We start from the raw sequence: 20,377 nt of genomic DNA on the forward strand, positions 1-20,377 counted from the left end.
CTCTCAAGTTTAGGTCTCTCTCCACCTCCCATTGATTCTGTAAGTCCCCAATATCCCTCAAATGCATTTCCTTTTGCCTAAGATAAACAGAATAGATTTCTATTCTTAGTAACTTATATACTTATACATAACCAATTTAACTGAAAACAATAAAAACAACCTCAGCATAAGCCACATTTGCCTTCTAGATAATTAGAATCATGCTGTTTAACAATAATGTTGATAAATAAGTTTTGAATTAAAAAAAGGAGTGAGATAGAGAGAGGCCAGCCCCATAAAGTAATAAGGTTTCATAGCTTTTGTAGCCTTTTTCAATGTTTAGCCACAATTTTTTTCACAACTTTATTGAATTATAATTGACATATCATGTAATTCACCCATTTAAAAGGGACAATTCAATGATTATCATATATTCACAGAGTTGTGCAACCATCACTATAATCAATTTTCGACCGTTTCCATCACCTCAAAAAGATACCTGTACCATTTCACTATTACACCCTAATCCCCCCACCCCCTGTTTTCCTAGCTACAAGAAACCACAAATCTACTTTCTATCTCTACAGATTTGCCTATTCTGGGCATTTTATAAATGGAATCATATAATGTATGGTCTTTTGCGACTGACTTCTTTACTTAACATAATGTTTTCAAAGTCCATTTAGGTTCATCTATAGCATGTATCAGCATTTCATTTCTTTCTTTAGCCAAATAATATTCTGTTATATGGATATACCATATTTTCTTTATCCAATCCATTGTTTATTTATTCAAAAGGTGTTTCCACCATGTGGTTACTATAAATAATGTTGCTGTAAACACATGTACAAGTTTCTCTGTGACCTTATGTTTTCATTTCTCTTGATTATACATATATATAATAAGAAGTGGAATTGCTGGATTGTTTAGCCACTTTTAATTTTTAAATAAAATTTATTTTTATTTCTAACTAGGTTCTCTTTTTGTCAGAGTAGGTTATTTTGACTTCTGTGGAAGACAACTAGATCCTTTTTGTAGTTGACTCCCAGGTCATAGAGAAGATTAACTTATCTCATGGTCTCAATTCCAGTTTAAATAATTCGGATTCCCTAAATATTTCACACTTTTAAAATCTACAGCTCTGGTCACAATTACTTTAACCTGAAACTATTCTAATATCTTCATAACTTACATTTATACTTTGTATAAACTAGCCTTCTACTGTTAGAATTTTAGTATTCGTTTATTGACCACTTTCTATGTGCAGGTACTATGCTAAGTGTTCTGTGTACATTTTTCTAATCCTTAAAACAACCATGTGAAATAAATATTATTATCCCAGTATTACAGGTGAGGGAATTAAGGCTCTAAGAAATTAAGTAACTTCCTCTTGACAGTAAACAGGAATTGCACACAGGGATAGTTTTCAGCGTATATGCCATCAATTTAATTAAGTATTTACAAAACATACCTCCTATTAAGATAACCAATTCTAATTCTTCCTTAGGATTGGGCAGTTGTGATTTTTTATGTGTTTTTTAAACGTTACCTTCCTCTACTCACAACTTTATGTATCTCAAAATTTGAGCCACAGGATGATGCAGTGGAAGGACCTAAAGCCCAGAAGTCAGAAGACACAGATAAATGCCAGCTCTGTCTTTTTGGCCGTGTCTTGGATTACTTCTTAATGAAAATACTATTAGGAAAGTCAGTAGTGTTTTTGGAACCTTGGATTCCTCATAGGTGAAAAAGGGGAAACTACTGTCTGGGCTTTGATCATGAGGTGGTTGTAAAAACTGAAGGAAATAAGGGATGTGGAAGTTCTTTGTCAATTGAACATTACTACACAAATGTGAAGATGAAAGGAAGTCCCTTCTTTTGCACCTGTGATCCCTACAAGCCAGTCATCTAAATATTTTTACCCACGGTACTAACAAGTTGTTAGAACCGCTTTTTTTGAGTCCTTGTTCAAGTTCATATCTGAAAGCTATTTGCCTCTGATTGTGATCCTTACCTCTTTGCCTCTCTGAATCTCAGCTTGAATCCCTTTTCCTTGTGGTTTGAAATGTCTTCACTGGAGATGTTCTATTGCGAAATGCAGAAGACTGCTACCATGATTGAGGCGTCCGAGGAATACCTAGCTGAGGAGTAAATGAGTAAAACATTTCTTCAAACTGAAATCTTTAAAGAAAAATATTTCAAATCCACATAGAACAAAACTTGCTGCAATTTTTGATAATTTATAATTTCTATGGCTTAATTGAGTTATCTCAATTAAATTATTATCAATTAAAACAACACAATAAGAAAATTTCAGTAGAAAAATTGCCAGTGGAGAAATAATTAAAATAATTACTATGTTTAAGAAGAAATTTTCTGAACTGAATGTATTGTTCATACTAAAAATCTTAAATCATTATAATCTACAATAATCATTTTCTTCACATTGTAAATACACAATAACTACTCTGTTCCGTAATTGGTTGTGACCTCTTTTGGTAAAGAAAGGTAGCTCCCCAAAACAAAGCAAGCATGCTATGATAATTGCTCTGCTATCCCTGTATATTATATTTGATTACAAACCCCACCAAAGATGGCAAGAATCAGCTCCCCTGGAAGCAGGAACTTTCAAAGGATTTGGAAGCTTGGCTATATATCAGAAACAGAGTATGATCAGTTACTGAATGTTTGACTGTATATTTTGATACTGTCACCTCTGTTAGGAAATATACCTAGAATCACATAACCATTTTGTTTTGTAGCTTACTATAATTCTCATTCATTTATGTCCTGGGAAAAGAAGAAATTGTACATTTATACATTACACCTGCAATTAAGATAATACCATATCTAGTGCCACTCTGGGTATAACAACAGTTATTCAGGGTAGGGCAAGAAAGGCCAAGACTGGAAGTTTAAAACTAGTGTCCATTAGATGTAACAGATCTAGGGAGATAATTAGTCGAGTTCAAGGATGGGGGAAGGAGACCAGTAAGCATAAGGAGAAATATAAAAAATCCTATAAGAAAATACAGGAAATGTACAAAAGTAGGAAATGGGGGCAGATAGGAAACTTTGGTGCTAGGTCTGTGATGTTCACAAAGAAAGATGGGACGAGGAGCAGGAAGGCAGACAGAATATAAATTTGGGAAGGACATAGGCAAAGAAGAGTGAGTGAGATTTTGAGACCTGTGCCCTCTAAATAGGTTGTGGTATTTGGTTTTAGAGCAAACATATTCTCTGTCCTGCAATTATAGTTATATCAGAATGCACAGGTGTGTGCGACATGATGAGAGGATATGCACTACAGTGAAGATTACTATAAAAAAAGTCTTTCTAGAGGTCTTTTATGTAAGTGAAATTTTCCTTTTTTTTTTTTGGCAAAGCCCCTACTTTTTATATCCCCAATGTCCCCAATGCTTTGGAATAGAGTGGCAGTACAGAATATATTGACTCTGAAGTCTCTAAGTAGAGCAAAAAGCACCAGTGTATGCTGTTTTCTCTCATCACTGGAGAAAAATATTAATAATCGTTCCATTTATTGAGCACTGTTTTGGCTATATATTGCTGTGCAACAAACTACCCCAAAACTTAAAAACTTAATGACTTAACTTAGAACTTTGTAGCCTAAGAAAACAAAAGTATTATCTCTTGAATCTGTGAGTTGATTATGCACAGCTGGGGGTTTTCCTTTTCCATGTAGTGTTATCTAGAGTTGCAGTTATCTGAAGGTTTGACTGGCCTGGAGTGTCCAAGATGACCCACTCACGCGGCTGGTGCTTGCTGCCGACCATTAGCTGAAATGAGGCCGTCACCTCAAGTACCTTGGGTCTCCTCCACATGGCCATTGTATGTGTCTTGGGCTCCTCATGGCTATTGGCTGGGTTTAAAGAAGGAGTATTCCCATCATGAGAGTGAAAGCTGCATATCTCTTAAGGTCCAACCTTGGAAGTTATACAGCAACATTGATGCTGCATTCTTTTGGTTAAGCAAGTCAAGTCTTAGGATGGGCCCAGATTTAAGGTGGTGAGAAATAGATGGGGAAGAGTGGCAAAGAATGTGCAACCATCTTTATGTCACCACAATCGCCCACTATGTTCTAGACCCTGTGAAAACTGCTTTATCTATTGTATCTTATACAAACCTCTGAACCACAGAGCAGATTAAATATCATCAATATCCTCAGTTTGTCAATTAAGAAAATTGATAATGAGAGCTATTAAATTATGGAGTTAATAAGTAGACAAAGTGGAATTTGGATCCAAGTCTATCTATCTCCACAGCCCTAATTAGCCATAGAGAAAGAGTATAGGGATGACAGCTTACGCATTTATTAAGTTGTATAGTTCTATTAGTGGATCTTAAGTTGTTGGTTTGGTTCCCTCTGCCATTCCTTACAATTATTATTTTAAGATTATTAAGATTTTTTTTAAAGCCCGTGAGGCTAAATTGATTAAATTGTCTAAAAATTCCCATGGTACAATTTTCTGTGCTAGCTTGCTTTGCTTCTTCCAAGTAAATGGGTATATTGAGTTCTTATCACTTGGGCAGTTACAAAGATAAGATTAGGACAAATATACCTCTGAGTTTTTTTCAGTCTTGTCCATTTCTGGTCTGATCAACTATACTTAATTGATAGAAATGCAGGAGGAAGTGCCTAACTGAATTGAAAGTAACTATTATTACAACTAAATTACATCTTAAAGAATTGTACTGTAAAATATCCATAGACTCCTCACACTTTAAACCGTAAAAATGTATTTCCTTAAAGTCATTTATTATAGTTTTCCTTGAATATTCTGTCTTTTTCTGACTCTGTGCTTTAAGGCTGTAAAAACTATTTGACAAAAAGAAGTATTCAATCAGAAGCAGTGTTGTCTGTATAAACAGCTGGTTGGATGGATTTCTTTTCTGCTGCAGTTTACTTTTCCACCAAATAGACCAATTACGTGACTACGGCTTATAAAAGAGAGATATAGAAAAGTTAGAACTGTTTGAAGTTTTGAAATTCATTTGTAAGGAAAGATTAAAAGGCCGGGGTGATTTATTTTAGCTTACAAAAGAGAAAATTGAGAAAAACCTTAAAGTATTCTCAGTGATAGGAAGAACAATACGCTTGAAAGTAAGACAAATGTGAATGTGTTGAAATGACAGTTACGGGGTAGTTAGACTCTTTACAGGTAAATTTCACCAAGAACAATCTTGTAAATGCTGGATTAGACTTTGAAATAAGGATGCAGACTCTTTTGCCATAAGTTCCTTTAATAACACTGAAGATTCTTACATAGTTTATAGCATTGAGGAGACAGATTCTATATGAGGGCATGGAAATGAAAGAGCTTACTTGCAAAGGATCTTGTGGGTTATGATTTTATGAAATGCTTTAGTATGTATTCTTGGGTTGATGCTTAGGAATATGAAGCCAGACAAACTTTAGTAGCTTAATCAAGGTTATCGACTGAATCAATGATAAGGAAACAGGGTATTAGAAGATAATATTTCCTTTTGTCTTCAGTAAGTAGATTCTACCCTTTGTAGAAAGATAAAAGAAAAAAGGAAGGAAGGAAAGAAGAAATGAAGAAAGAAGAGAAAGTCAGGATGATCTCGCTACATTGCAATCAGTCCTATATTCTCAGAAATTTAACACTATAATTTTCCCTTTTTTGCTCACTAAGAATTTAGTATGGACATTCAGCAAGCATCAGGCCTTGGAGTCCTCTTCTAAGTCTTCGGTTTCTTGCAAAGATAATAGAAGAGAACATATAGAATTGTGGAGCAGGTTTTTATGGGTCATGACTTTTGCCCATGTTCATTAGTCATATGACCCTACCTTACTGCAAAGGAGGCTAATACATATAAGTTAGCTGTTTGCCCAGGCGAGAGGGGGATGTGGGGAGGAGAGGAGAGAGAAAGAGAGAGAGAGAGAGAGAGAGAGAGGGAGACTAAGAACAGATCCAGACTTTTTTTTAAAAGCACTTCTTAAGCATGAACTATGGCACTGCTAGTGTAACACTAGAATGCATTAATGATTCCAGCACAAGACCATTTTTAATTCTTTTAAAAATATACGTTACGAACAAATGTTGAACTTTATGTATGGACTTCTATTATAATTTCACTCGATATCAAACTTGCTGTGAACTCTACAAGAAATTCTTAGAGCTGAGCAATGAAATAGTGTAATTTCTAGCAAGTGCCAACAATTTCCATGTGAATGGGGCCTTTATTAAACATATTTTACCACTCCTGTGGATTAATAATGTGTTAGCAGAAAAAGACATGTTGAGCTTAGTGCAATTATCCTTCCATCCCAATTATACTATGACATTAAATCCTGTGACATTTAATAAGAAAGGCCATTTCACCCATGGCTACCTCTAATGCAGACGATTTATGCAACAGTGTTCCCATAGAAAAAATTATGAAAAGAAGGCATTCCAACATGATGATCTGTCTAACTGCCCGTGTAAATTAAATAAGGTGTAGCAAAATATATAAATTGTTAATACTATGATTACCTGGTACCTGAGACAAAGAAAGTAAAATTAAAACACTGGCTTTTAATTCATCAAAATTAAACAAATGTAAATGGATAACTAATAGGGGAGAAAAGTGCTTAGTAAATAGGAATTCAAGAAGTTATTTTTTCCCATGGAAGGCATTTAAAGCTTTTTTTAATAATGTATATCTGGCATATTTGGCCTATAACATAGCTTAATATTTGTTGAGACAAATTAATTTCACATTACAGTCATAAAATGTCTTAATTACCTTAGAGTTGAAACTCATATTTGAGGTTGAATTCTTTATTTTTTAATTTAAGGCATTTTGATATCTTAAATGTTCAATTTCATTTTTGTGTGTGTATGATTAATCTGCCAAAGATTGTATAACATATTCCCTTCCAAAGATTTATGTCTAACATTGATTCTGAATTTACTATGAGTTTTACTATTGAACTATGGGATTAATTCATATGAGATCAAGTACTAAGGAAGAGAGAAGTATAAGAACTGCTGAAAAATATTCGTTAAGGTACTCATTTACCTTTGTTTCTGATCTTTACACTATTGACATGATGAAAAACATCAAATGCAATAGAAAAGAAACCATCAAATCAGACACTTATATGGCTACACTAGATGCGAAATGAGCAGAATGAATTTTTTATTTACATAAATAAATTTCTCAGTTGTTTTGGTTTTAAATATAGAAACATAAAGTTTTCAAGAGAAACTGCCATATTTACAAAAGCCACTTTTTTGGTAGCTGAGAGATGTAGGGGAGGAAGATTTTTTTCCTCTGCCCTCTTAGACTCTATGACTAGAACTAAGAATTAAACTGACAAAAAAAAAAAAAAGATTAACAGGAGAAAATCATACACATTTTATACATGTTAATATTTGAATGTGTTTGCAGAAGACTTCATATATAAAAAATAAAAGCCCAAAGAAGCAGGTACGCCTGAGAGCTGACATATTTTAACAAAGAATGATATATTGTGGTGATACGGCAAGACAACGGAAAAAGGGGTTTGGACTAAAGGCCATAAGTTGTGGGGAAGTGACTGGGAAATTAATGGAAAATAATGGTTATTTTAGTAGGATTGTTTGTACAGACTCATCTCAGTGTCAGCTCTCTGTCCCCAGTGATAAAATGTTCTCTTCTGAGTACAGGGAAGGAACCTTTCTTGTGGGAAATTTGTGTCCTGCTTTTAGGTATAAAAGGAGAGATCAGAGAGCCCTTCCTGCAACTGCTGTTTCTCAATCACCCTCATCTCAAAGTAGTCAATATGCCAAAGTGGCATATTTTGGGATGGCATGTTCTGATCTCCTTCAGAGTTTTGTATTATTTAGTATTTGTATGTGTGTAATTATACATACATGTAAGTAGATAATTAGGAAAAATAACTAGCTGAATAAAGGTACGTTTTAATCAAATGGTCTGAAAAATTATGACTTTTTTAAATTCAGGGCCTTTAAGAATTTTAATGCTCAGATCCATATTCAAGAAATGGTCCTAATCACAGAATACTGGAATGAGAATAGCTCTGATAACCCCAAGGATGTTCACTATTCTGAAGACAGCCCATATCTATGATAGAAGTAAATTTAAAGGACCATAATCTTTAGATTAAGGACTGCCCCCCAATATCAATAATATTAACTCAGAATCCCTCTTTCTCATAAATGTAAGTATTACTGATCAGGGGTCCCAATCCCTGGGCCATGGACCAGTACTGGTCCGTGGCCTGTTAGGAACCCAGCCACATAGCAGGAGGTGAGTGGCGGGCTAGCGAGCAAAGGTTCATCTGTGTTTGCAGCCTCTCCCCAGCTCTAGCATCACTGCCTCAGCTCCACCTCAGATCAATAGACATTAGATTCTCATAGGAGCACCGGTCCCTGATGCCAAAAAGGTTGGGGACTACTGCTCTAGATGGATGTGGTTTCATCTGGCAGGTGAAAGGCCCTCATTAACTCAGTGATAGGATTGACTCCTAAGGATCCTAGAGTAGTTTATCATTAGAGGAACGACATTATATGTATTATCTCTTGCACATTTTCATCCTAAATGTTGCTTCTTAAGAGTAGGACCCATGGCTTATTTATCTTTATAACCTCATGACTACTGTGTGGTTTATTATTGTTGACCTAACTGGAGGCTAACCAGTTGTTATGATCATATAAATATTTTTGGATATTTAAGCTGTTTAGTCATAGAGACCATAGAGGCCAATACTAATCTATTCTCTTCTGTGTTTTCATGACTTAGATTTAAAGAGAAACTACAAAGAAGTAAAATCCTAGCTCTCATTGGAGACTGTCTTTACCAATGGAATAGTTTTTACTCTTTCAACTAATAATATATGGAGTAAAGTGTGCCAGTTTTTGATCCTTTGGACTCCAAGTAACAGAAAAGCCATCTCAAGCTGATTTAAGCAATAAGGGAGCAGAGCATAAGATTAGATGGATCCAGTAGATCAGTAATGTCCTCAGGTCCTAGAGTTTTTCTCTCTCTGGTCTACCATGAGAATGTTTTCATCCCGAGGCTGTTTTCTCTTTGATTTAGAATGACTTCCAGTGGCTGCTACATACTACCTTGCTCAAGTCAAGAGGGAAATAGAAAGCTCAGCATTAACTATTCTCTAGAAAGAGATGGGAGAACATTCTCAGAGGTCATCACCATATATCTTCGTATATCCCATTATTCATCATTGTGTCTCGTACTATTCTTGAACTAATCACTGGCGAAGAAGATGGAATGTCCAAAGGCTGATTCCCCCCATCACTCTTTCCCTTCTCTATGGAAAAGGAATAGAGTGAATGGTGAAGGCCAATCATACACAGTGTTGCCACAATGGAGTAAGTGCAAGGAAGATGATCAGGGAGGTAACTGAGAAGTAGATATGGAAAGAAGGCACTGGAGGCCAAATGGGACCACTCTTTTGCCAGAGAGAATTAGAAACAGTACAAGCCAGGCAAATCAGTGAAGTTAAAAGAGGAAGAGAAATGACAAATCATAAATAGATAGAAACTATTTTATTAAAAAAAAAAAGTAGAGTGCTAAACATTTGCAAAAAATAATAGAGATATTTTTCTGAGAGGAAGATGAGGATATACTTAAAGAAGATAAGAGAAAAATAGATCGACAGACTTTCTTTTAGTTAATGTTAACTCATGATTTGGGATAAGGGTTACATATGAGAAAGACTAACCTATTGATCCTGTTTGCATGGATATATTTTGTTGGTATGGAAAGATTTAACCACCCAAGTGTTGACATATTGGATGGTTTGTTACACGTAGGCAGAGTACAGACAATGAGAAATTTAACTGTTCTTAAAATCAATGGTCTTATCTTTGCGATGGACCATAATGGGCCTTCTCTGTGCACATTAGAAAAATGCAAGTTCTTTATAGAAAGCCCATCTCCACATCCTCACTGGAATTTCTGTTTCCAGGGAGAGATTTACCATGTTATAGTCAAAATTATGTGCAATTGCCAGCTTCAAAACTTACACTATTACTGTCCAAACACGTCAATATGTAGCCCTAGGAGACTGACAAATTCCCCTGATCCAAGGAGGAGCTGTCACTAAGGCAAGCTATCATTAAATATAGATAACCATAAGGTGTCCTCTAATAGCATTTCAAGTGGAAAATAAGAATCACTCCCGATAGTGATTCCAAAATGTCTGCCTCTTTAACAGGTTTCATCTTGACCAACTCAGATCTCAAAATCTAGGAGTAGGGCAGATCTCTGTGTTCAGAACAAGTGTCTGTGGCTGATGATGGGATCAGAAAGAAAACTACATCTGCATCTAGACAGAATCTAGGGACTAAAATTGGTGTTACATGCCAAGCAAAATATAAGATGTTGGAGTCATAGAACCAATCTTAGTTCAAAAGTTATTTTAAGGAATTCTTTTTTTGGTTTATTTAGACAAAAAAGAAAAACCTACTATCGAGACCTCAGTCATCTGATTAATTTTTATGTTGAGTTTGCGACACAAGTGCTTTACTTATATTTCCTAGGCAATAGATAGAACAATCCTAGGCATATGTACAGTTTCTCAAAATATGTTTGTTTTTAAGAACTGGGTCTTTTATGATATAACATTCCATACCTGTTCAAGTATAGCAAACTGTCCTTTTAGGAGTTTATCTGAAGCCCTTCATTATTTTCTTTCATTTTTCTCAAAATTCTCCTTCCGGCCAAATCCAGGCTGCATGTTGGAGTTTCACTTAAGATAAGTGTTGAAAAGTCACATAAAGTCATTTTTGCATTAAGGCCCTGGCAAGATAGCTGCTTTCTGAAGTATATATATATATAGACACACACACATACACACATATACACACACATTATTTATGATGTAATTAATGTGTATAAATAGACATTTATTTATGGTATAAATATACATTACCAGGGAGTTGTAGTTAAGAAACAGTGTGGCCTGAAGTGCTCTGGAAGAAGGATGTCTGTGAGAATTTCAGTGTACCGAGCAGATTTTGAGGCAAAGCAGTACCCCGGAGTCACAGTTTCATCTTGGCCAAACAAGCTCAAGCTTTGTGGAAATGAATTAACAACAGTATCACAGACCTGTAATTCACCAAAAGGCAATTTTCTTTACCTAGTAAAGCCTAATCTTTTAATGTTTGAAATCCACGGTTTTAAAATGAGCATCTGATAGCCACCTCTTAGTCCTCTCATATTCCACTGCTGCTGTAGGAAAATTGGGCCAGTGTACCTGGAGCACATCCGCATTAACCTTAAGGATGAATTTGCCTTATGAAAGTTATTTTTTCTCCCTTGTCAAGTTTAAGCAGAAACATGTCAGACATGGAGACTCAAAAATCATTTACAGTCTGGGAAATAAAATCCATCATATTTCTTCTCTGATGGAAAAGAATATCTACAGATTGTTTAATTTAAAAAAGAGAACAAGTGGTCTGTTGAATTGCTTTGGTTCTTAACATTACTGGAAGAAGGCTGATGAAAGTGTCTTCATATATAATCATCAACAGTGGGACTTTTTTAGGAAGTTGGTGATAACTTGTCAATAAACAAAAGAATTAACTTCATTCTAAAGGAGTATGCGGATCTATCTTTCATTGTTAAAGGGCAGTTAAGAAAATTACCAATTTCTATGAATGATCTAGTTTATAGCTTTTATTACTGGATAGTTAATTTGTGAATAGTGGACTTAAAAAACCAATATTTTCTTCCCTATGGTAATATGATTGTAATAAATGAGATATAAATCTTTTAAATTTTTTTCCTGAAAGCAAGAGTCGAATAGTTTTAAAAAGACATTACTGGGGCCATTTTTTTTTAAATGCTTCCGACTACAGCTTGATCACTATGCTTTTGCATTCTGAATCATCATAGAATTGCATAATGCAAACTAACCAGTTCTCTGATCGTCCTCTATTTTGTAATTTACCTTAAAACATTGACTCCACTGGACTCTATACTGTTTTGCATACAGAAGGTGATCCAGGTTTCTTCATGTCTTGAAGTCTAATATTTAAAATCCCTATATCCTTTTCATAGTTTTTCAAAAATATTAAATTATTATTGCTATTTCTCATACGTGAGTTTTACAATGGAAGATTTTATAAAAATCTTCTTTGCCTTGAAGAGTAAAGTTATTGATAATAATGCCAGACTCTAACACTGGATTATGGAAGAATTTATGAAGATTTAACAACTTGAGCAATTCTAGGCCTTTTTTGCACTTTTGACAATAACTTCTATCTTTCATCCTATTGAGAAAGCAGGATATGAAAGATATAGTTCTGTTTAAAATGTATTTTATATATATATATATTAGAAAGAGGAAAGAAAATATAGATAAAACAAATACCAAATATTGACTAGTAATTATCTCTTATTTATGAACATATGGGTTTTTGTTTTTCTTTTGTCTTGTTTACATTTCTAATTTTTAAAATAATATATGTTACTTCTACAGGTGGAAATGTTTTAAAAATAATCTTAAGCAATTTTCTTCTGAGGATGTCTATTTAGATATTTTGGAAGGGAAGCCCAGATTTGACAAACCTGGTAATTGGCAATTAACTGATGTGTTTCAGTGGTTTATCTTTTGGGAGGCACAATAAAAAATAGGTTAAAATATTGCAGAACTTCTCAATTTTTTTTTTTATTTTTAGGAATATCTACTATATAAAAAAGATCTAAGAATTTAAAAATAATTAATCACCAAGGATATTTTTTATTATAAAAGCATCATTTCCAATAATTCTTAATAAAGAATTTTTTTGAAAGTATAATTTACCAGAAACAAGAAACAGGGAAATATCGAAGCCACGTTCACTAAAGGTAAGAGGAAGACCAAATTCCCACTAACAGTTTTATTCAGTATTTTTCTGGTAGTTCTAGCAAATGAAATAAAATAATATTAAAGGATAAATGAATAAATATTGGAAAAGAAGAGGCAAAATTATCAAACATATATATGATACAAATGTCTACTAATGAAAACCTAACTAAATCAGCAAATAAATGCTTTATAAAATAACTTAGTAGGTTGACTATACTTGATTACACCAAAATCAAGTATATGCCTCCCTATGTATGTCATTCATAATATCAATATTAAAGAGAAGAAAAATGAAAGCTCTCCCTTGTAAAATAACTACTAGACGTATGAGAAATATACCAAGAGACTTTAAAAAGAGGCAAAGCCTCTGTGAAAAAAATTACAAAATATTGAAGACAGACATTAAAAAACAAACTGGATGGAAAATCTAAATATTTAAAAGTTAGCAATTTTCCTTGAATCCATTTGTAAATCTAATGAAATCTTCATGAACATTTAATAGGATTGTGAGGAAGTGTAGATTCTTAGAAAAAGAAAAATGAGTCTAAAATTCATCCAGCAAAATAAATATTAAAATAATTAAACATTCTAAAAATAAGATTAATTTATATGGGCTTATTAAAATGGAGTCTAGAGTTCTCATAATTAAAACTGTGTGGAACTGTTAGACGTTCAAGAAATTCATATTGTTCAGGGGGACATAATGCAATGTCCAAAAGCTGATTGAAGTTTAAACACAAATTGATAAACATATTTTAAATATATTAGAAAAGGATAAAATATTTAGTGTATCAGACAATTGGCTAACAGTGGAGAGAGAGAGACAGAGACAGAGAGAGAGAGCGAGAGAGAGGAATTATAGACATAGTTGTACCCACAGGTTACTCCTAAATAAGCTCCCATGGATTTGAATGTGAAAAATAACATATAAATACTAAAAGAAAACATAGGAGTTTAAAAATAAATATCGGACTGCGAATAAATTTCGTAAGCATAGTACTAAAGCCAGAGATGATAAATGAAAAGATTATTGATTTACCCACATGAAAATGTAAAATTTTGTGTGTCATGTATGTCACCATTTAAAGAGTTGAAAAACAAACAATAAATATTAACAAAATTTAGGACAGAATACTAAAATCTTTAATAAGAGTAATGATAATAATACCTAGCCCTTACATGTGTCAGGCCTTATTCTGAGTGCTTCAAGTGTATTAACTTAATCCTTCTAAGAGCTCCATATGAAGGTGCTATATTATCTTCATTTTACATGCAAGGAAATCTAAATATGAAAGGTTTTTAGTTGCCCAAAGTTAGACAGTTAGTGTATCTTGAATTAGAACCCATGTTGATTGGATATTGAGACTGTGTTCTTCCCACTCTGATGTAGGCCACTCAACACTTAAAGAGTTATTAACCAGCAGTAGGATAAAGGTTAACATTCAAATAGAACAACAGACAGAAAAGGATGTTTACAAAAGAAATACTACAGTCAATAAGCACTCAGAAAATGTTAAATAATGTAATCAAAGAATGAAAAATAGAAGGGGATTGAATATTTAATTTTTCATACCAATAATGATTAAAACATTGATTAAATCTCCTGAGGAGTTAGGTTTGGGGGAACAGGAACTCTTATGAGTGTTGATAGATGACATTTCTAGAGGGCAATTTTGCAAACTGTATAAAAAAGTTTTTAATCACATACTTTGACCCAGTAATTATCACCCTTAGGAAACTATTAAGTGTTTGCTTATATGTATATGTATACATCATTAAAATGAGTTTGAATTGTATCGACTGAATTATATTTACTGATATAAGCAACAGAAGTTTATTTCTCATAGTGTTGGAGACTGGAAAGTACAAGAGCAAGGCACTAGCAGGTATGGTGTCTGATGAGAGCTTGCTTCCTGCTTCTTAGATGGCTTTCTTCTCGCTGCATCCTTACATGTCAGAAGGGGCAAGGTTGCTCTCTGGGGTTCCTTTAAGAAGGGCAAGAATTTCATTCATGAGGGTTCCACCCTCATAACCAAATCACCTCCTGATGCCATCACACTGGGGGTTAGGATTTCAATATGTGAAACTTGTAGGGACACAAACATTCAATACATAACACCAGGCATTTTCTGTTTTTCTATCTCCCACTGTCGGCATGTTAGCTTTTCTACTTTAAACTTAAAGCCTCATGGTCTTAAAATGGTTGCCCCAGCTCTAACAATCACATTCTTCATACATTCACATGAGAAGCAGGAGAAATAATGAGGAGGAGGGACAAATGTTTCCACCTTATATATTTCCCTCTTTATATCCAAAAAGAAATTTTTTGGATTCTCAACATTGCAATATTGTTTAAATCCTTTATCATAGGGCTAGTGAACTGTAGCTTTAAAAATGTGATTCTTTTGTAATACTCTTTATTAAAACCTCAATTTCATAACATTTGATGACATGTTGTCAGCTTTAATTCAGCCTATGTGTATGTGCATGTGCACACACACACCCACACCCACATACACCTTAATAAGAAAATGGCAGAAAATCTCAGTTTTCAGGTGATTAATGATTTATTTCAATTACTGAAGATTGTGAGTTGTACTCTCAGCAGTCATTGATCTTAAGACAGCATAGTACAGAACTGGAAAGGAAACTGCAACTAAACACACGTAGTAATTATAATTAAAACAAAAACCAGAACAACAATTCTCTTATGTGCCAGAACTGTGCTGACCATTTTACAGTTTTTTTTTTTAATTTAATGTTCAAAACCACCTTGTGACATAGATATGACCTTCATTTTATTTATGAGAAAATTGAGTTTAAGTACCTGGCCCAAGGTCAAATAGCTATTATTAAATAAGAGCTGGAATTTGCTCCAGATCTGACTAACCCTAAAATTTTAATTTTCATTCACTATATCCTTATATTAGACTGCCTTTCAATCTCATTTTAAGCATGGCTTAAACTATGCGGAATTAGTTCTTTGGTTTGCCAAGTTAGAAAAGAGATTTGAAAGAATTTTTCGCTTTTTGATTAGGGGTTTGGAGGTATTTTTTTTCTCTTAGTTTATTTCTTTTTCTTGCAAAGTCCTGTTTGCTTTAGTGTGTTATTTGCATTAAACCATATTAAGAATATTCATGAGGAACATCTAGTATTTATTACTAGGAAGTAGCCTGTAATTACCTGTTTTGTTAAAAAAATTACTGAATAACTGTCTAAAGACTGGTCAATCCCAACTGATAAACCAACTAGTGATTTTCTATCAACTTAAAGTATTTACTGTTCCCTTGGGCCAAATTTCATTCCATAAGGAACAGAGGGCCAAGCCAAATCGGAGAATAAATCTAAGGCATGCATCATGAGGAATATAGATTTTAGTTTATTTTCTATAAATAACGTGTTGTGAAGATGCCTTGAACTTCAGAAAAGTTTTGGAATTCCGTAGACAGAAGAGCAAGTAAAATGGAAAAGTATAAACCCTTCCTTCCATATCTTTCTTTCAAACAATTTAAAATCCAAGTCGTGTACCTTTTTCCTTCCCTTCCCTTCCCTTTTCTTTCTCTTCTCTTCTCTTTCTCTGCTCTTTCTCTTTCTCTTTCTCTCTCTTTCTCTTTCTCTTTCTCTTTCTCTTTCTCTTTCTCTTTCTTTCTCTCTTTCTCTTTCTCTTTCTCTTTCTCTTTCTCTTTCTCTTTCTCTTCTCTTTCCTTCTTTTTAGTGTAGACCTGTCTGCAACTTTAAAGGCCACAAAATGCTATAGAAATAGAAATTGATGGCTAACATTTGAGGCAATGCCAACTTGACCACAATTATACCTTCACCTTAATAATAACTTTGTTATTCTTTTATTTAAAGTACTTTTAAATGTTATATAATAGGCTAAAAACATTTGTTTTAAACAAACATCTGTATTTAATGGAACAGTACAAAGCAGATATCTGTGCTCATATTATATCATTTGAGCAATAAAATAAAACTAAAAAAAGGCTAAATATCAGAGGAAGAAATTGGATATTAAACGTTAAACCAAACCAACCTACACACTAATTTGTATTTTCACATTCAGAAGTAAAAATCCACTAACACTCTATTTTCCATGTCAAAGGAGAGCTTTAGATTAGTGTTACAATTAACTCTGTGGCATGATTCATTCCAAACTATAGTTTCTCTGCACTTTGCTTGTAATTAATTTTCTTCCATTTAATCTTTGGAAACAGGCTTTGTTTTCTTTTCCCATTTAATTTCTCCATCTTATACAATGACTACCTTTTGACTTCAGAATTATCTGTAGGTGTGACAAATTAAGGTGAGGCTGTAGAAATTAAGGAGTATAGAGATTTTCGTAATGTTTGCTTTCTGCTTGAATCCAGGTCGTAAAAATTAGAAACCACACAGATGACAGAAAAATCAACATGTAGGCTCTTGTATACTTCTTTTTTCTTCAGGAATTTCAAAATCTAAGGCATGGCAATGGTTGCTGAAAACTCTAAAACAATTTTACTTTGAAAGGAACAATTTTCAGCTCAACTGAAACTATAGCAATAGGGTTAAGAAAAAGAAAAAGAAAAGATGATTTGAAAAGAAACATAAAGTTGGTCATGAGTAGAATAAAAATATTTTAGTAAATACCATATTTTTCCTTATTTTTTAAATTGACAATGATCCCTAGCCATATTAAGAAATTTTAAAAATTATAAATTCATAAAATTGCTCTACATGGTCTTCTCTGCCTTCCCCCATTAGGGAGATATATGTATCTTCTTTATCCCAAAGTAAGAACCTTTGCATTGAACAATCCCAATATATTAAAAATAACTTATTTGCTCCCTATAAGAGACTCACTTCAAATTAAAAGACACAGACTAAAAGGAGGGGGATGGAAAAAGATACTGTCTTGATGGACCTAGAGGGTATTGTGCTGAATGAAATAGGTCGGATAGAGAAAGACAAATATTGCATGATTTCGCATACATGTGAAATCTAAAGAACAAAATCAACAACAAAAGTGGAAATAAACTCATAGATACAGAGAATATTTAGAGGGATGCTAGATGGGAGGAGAGTTGGGGGAGAAAAAAAGCAAAGGGATTAAGAGGTACAAATGGTTAGTTGCAGAATAGACACGGAGATATAGAGTGTAGCATGGGGAAGATGGTTAATAATATTGGAATAAATATGTAAGGGGGAAAAAGGGTACTAGATTTAATGGAGTGATCACTTTGTGAGTTATGTGGATCTCTGATCAATACGCTATACAACTGAAACTGGTATATTATTATATACCAACTATAATTGAAAAAAACCTCACTGAATTGTACAATGTAAATACAAGCAATTTATTGTCTATTGTATTTCAATAAAGATGAAAAAAAACTTATTTGTTTCATCCTGCAGGTTTCTTTCTGGTTCTATCTCAAGAGGTTTAATGTCTAGCTATTTTATTTGGAAGCTGAAAATGTTTCCAAACAGGTAGCTTTCATCAGAAATAGATCTGGAGAAAGCACACAGTTCTTTTTTACTTCCTGGTTCACTTTATTAAAAGACCAAAAACCAGAGAAATATTTAACAAAGCTATATTTTTAGTAAGAACTCTGTCTATTGTTTCTTGTCATTTTATCTCCAGTGTCATTTAATCACAAGTGCAGGACACATGATGACTTCATGATCTAGCTTTGTAATACCCATCTCCACACCACTGGCTCTCCCTACCCCTCTTCTCTGCTTTTCCAGCTTCCTCCATTGCATTTAAGACCATCTAACATATATTATTCAAATATATATTATCTAGCTCATTGTTTATTTTGTGTTCTCTAACTGTGCCCATGAAAGTAGAGATTTTTGTCAGCTATGTTCATTCTGCCAATTAGCATTAAAACAGAGTCTGGCACGTAGTAAGTCCTCAATAATATTTGTTTAATTAACACTATGCCCCCTCTTTTCATCCATTTGGCCTGAAAAAAAACCTTATATATTAGTAATATTCTTCTAGTTCCTTTTGTAACATTGAACAATAGTTCCCCCATTGATCAGAGAACATTCCAGTCTTAGGCAAATAATGACATTAATGTTGTTGGCCTAGTTTTGGTCTGTGGTCAACAAGGTTCTAATCACAATAATGCAAGTATATCCATCTGTGATATGTGTGTCTGTGTTTGTCAGGTATTTTAGGTATAATTTATATATAATACTGTTACTGACACTTAGGTTTCTATGGTTTATAAGAGTTAGGGGCTTGGTCCTTGGATCCCCACAAAAGCTTTGCATAGAGGTCCAACGCTCAGAGAAGAAAGAGTAGATGAAAAGTAGCAAACAGGAGCGACTGTATTAAGTAATGCAAGTGAAGTAAAGTACACTGGAAGAAAGTCCAAGTGGGCGGCTTGACACAAATCGAATGCTCTAAGAAATTGAGGTTCAGAGTTTATGGGCCATAGTGTTTCTTTGTCCTCCCTTTGTCCCTCCTACCTCAAATGGCAGAAATTCCCAGCTCCTCCTTAAGACCCTCCTACTTCTGGCCCAGGCATACACAGTGTGTGCCCCTAGATGAGAAGTCACATTCTGTACCTTGGGGACTTTGAGGATAGGTGCATGCTCAGTTAACTAATTTCACTCATCCAGTTGAGCACCCCCAGAGGAAGGTCATATAGTGGACATCTGCAGTTAAATGGCTGTAGTTGGGCTAGGGGAATCCAGGGGAACCACGGAGAAGCAAGGAAGGCACGAGGCACCACCAGGTACCGCCAGGTACCCTGTTGTGTACATTCTCCTGCTGAGGCGATCTTGGGGACTTATTAACCCTTCTTTGTCTTTCTCCCTGTGGCTCATATCTCTCTATTTACTTACCCTATCAATACTGTTTGCCCTTTTTTAAAAATTTATTTATTTAAATTAGTTTCAAGTATACAGTACATTGGTTAGACATCTATATAGTTCATAAAACAATCCCCCAAATGCTCCCTCCCTCCCATGGCCCTCCACCTAGCCATCATATTAATACTAACTGCATTTCCTCTGCCGTGCTCCCCATCCCTGTGACCAACTATCAACTACTAATTTGTACTTCTTTAACCCTTCACCCCATTCTCCCAACCCCCCAACACCCCTCTTTTCTGTCTGTCACCAAATTGTCCACTATATTTGTGAGTCTATTTTTGATTAGTTTGTTCTTTTCGTTCCTTAGATACCACATATAAGTGAAATCATATGGTATTTATCTTTGTCTGACTTATTTCACTCAGCATAATAACCTCTAGGTCCATCCATGTTGTTGCAAATGGTAGGGTTTCATTTTTTTTGATGGCTGAGTAATATTCCATTGTATATATATGAACCATAATTTCTTTATCTAATCATCCGTTGGCAAGCATTTAGGTTGTTTCCATATCTTGGCTGTTGTAAATTGTGCTGCCGTGAACATTAGAGTGCATAGATCTTTACGAATTATTGTTTTGGTTTTCTTTGGATAAATACCCAGAAGTGCAATTGCTGAGTCAAAAGCTATATGCATTTTTAATTTTTTGAGAAGCCTCCATACGGTTTTCCATAGCAGCTGTACCA

At 34.2% G+C, this 20,377-nt stretch overlaps 1 protein-coding gene across 1 annotated transcript in view; it reads left to right on the forward strand.

Annotated features, from left to right (window-relative positions):
- B3GALT1 (beta-1,3-galactosyltransferase 1) overlaps positions 1 to 20,377 on the forward strand; it is a 469,290-nt gene that overhangs the window by 240,511 nt on the left and 208,402 nt on the right.

The sequence above is a fragment of the Pteropus medius genome, unplaced genomic scaffold, assembly GCF_902729225.1.
Source record: "Pteropus medius unplaced genomic scaffold, Ma_sr-lr_union100, whole genome shotgun sequence".
Taxonomy (NCBI): domain Eukaryota; kingdom Metazoa; phylum Chordata; class Mammalia; order Chiroptera; family Pteropodidae; genus Pteropus; species Pteropus medius.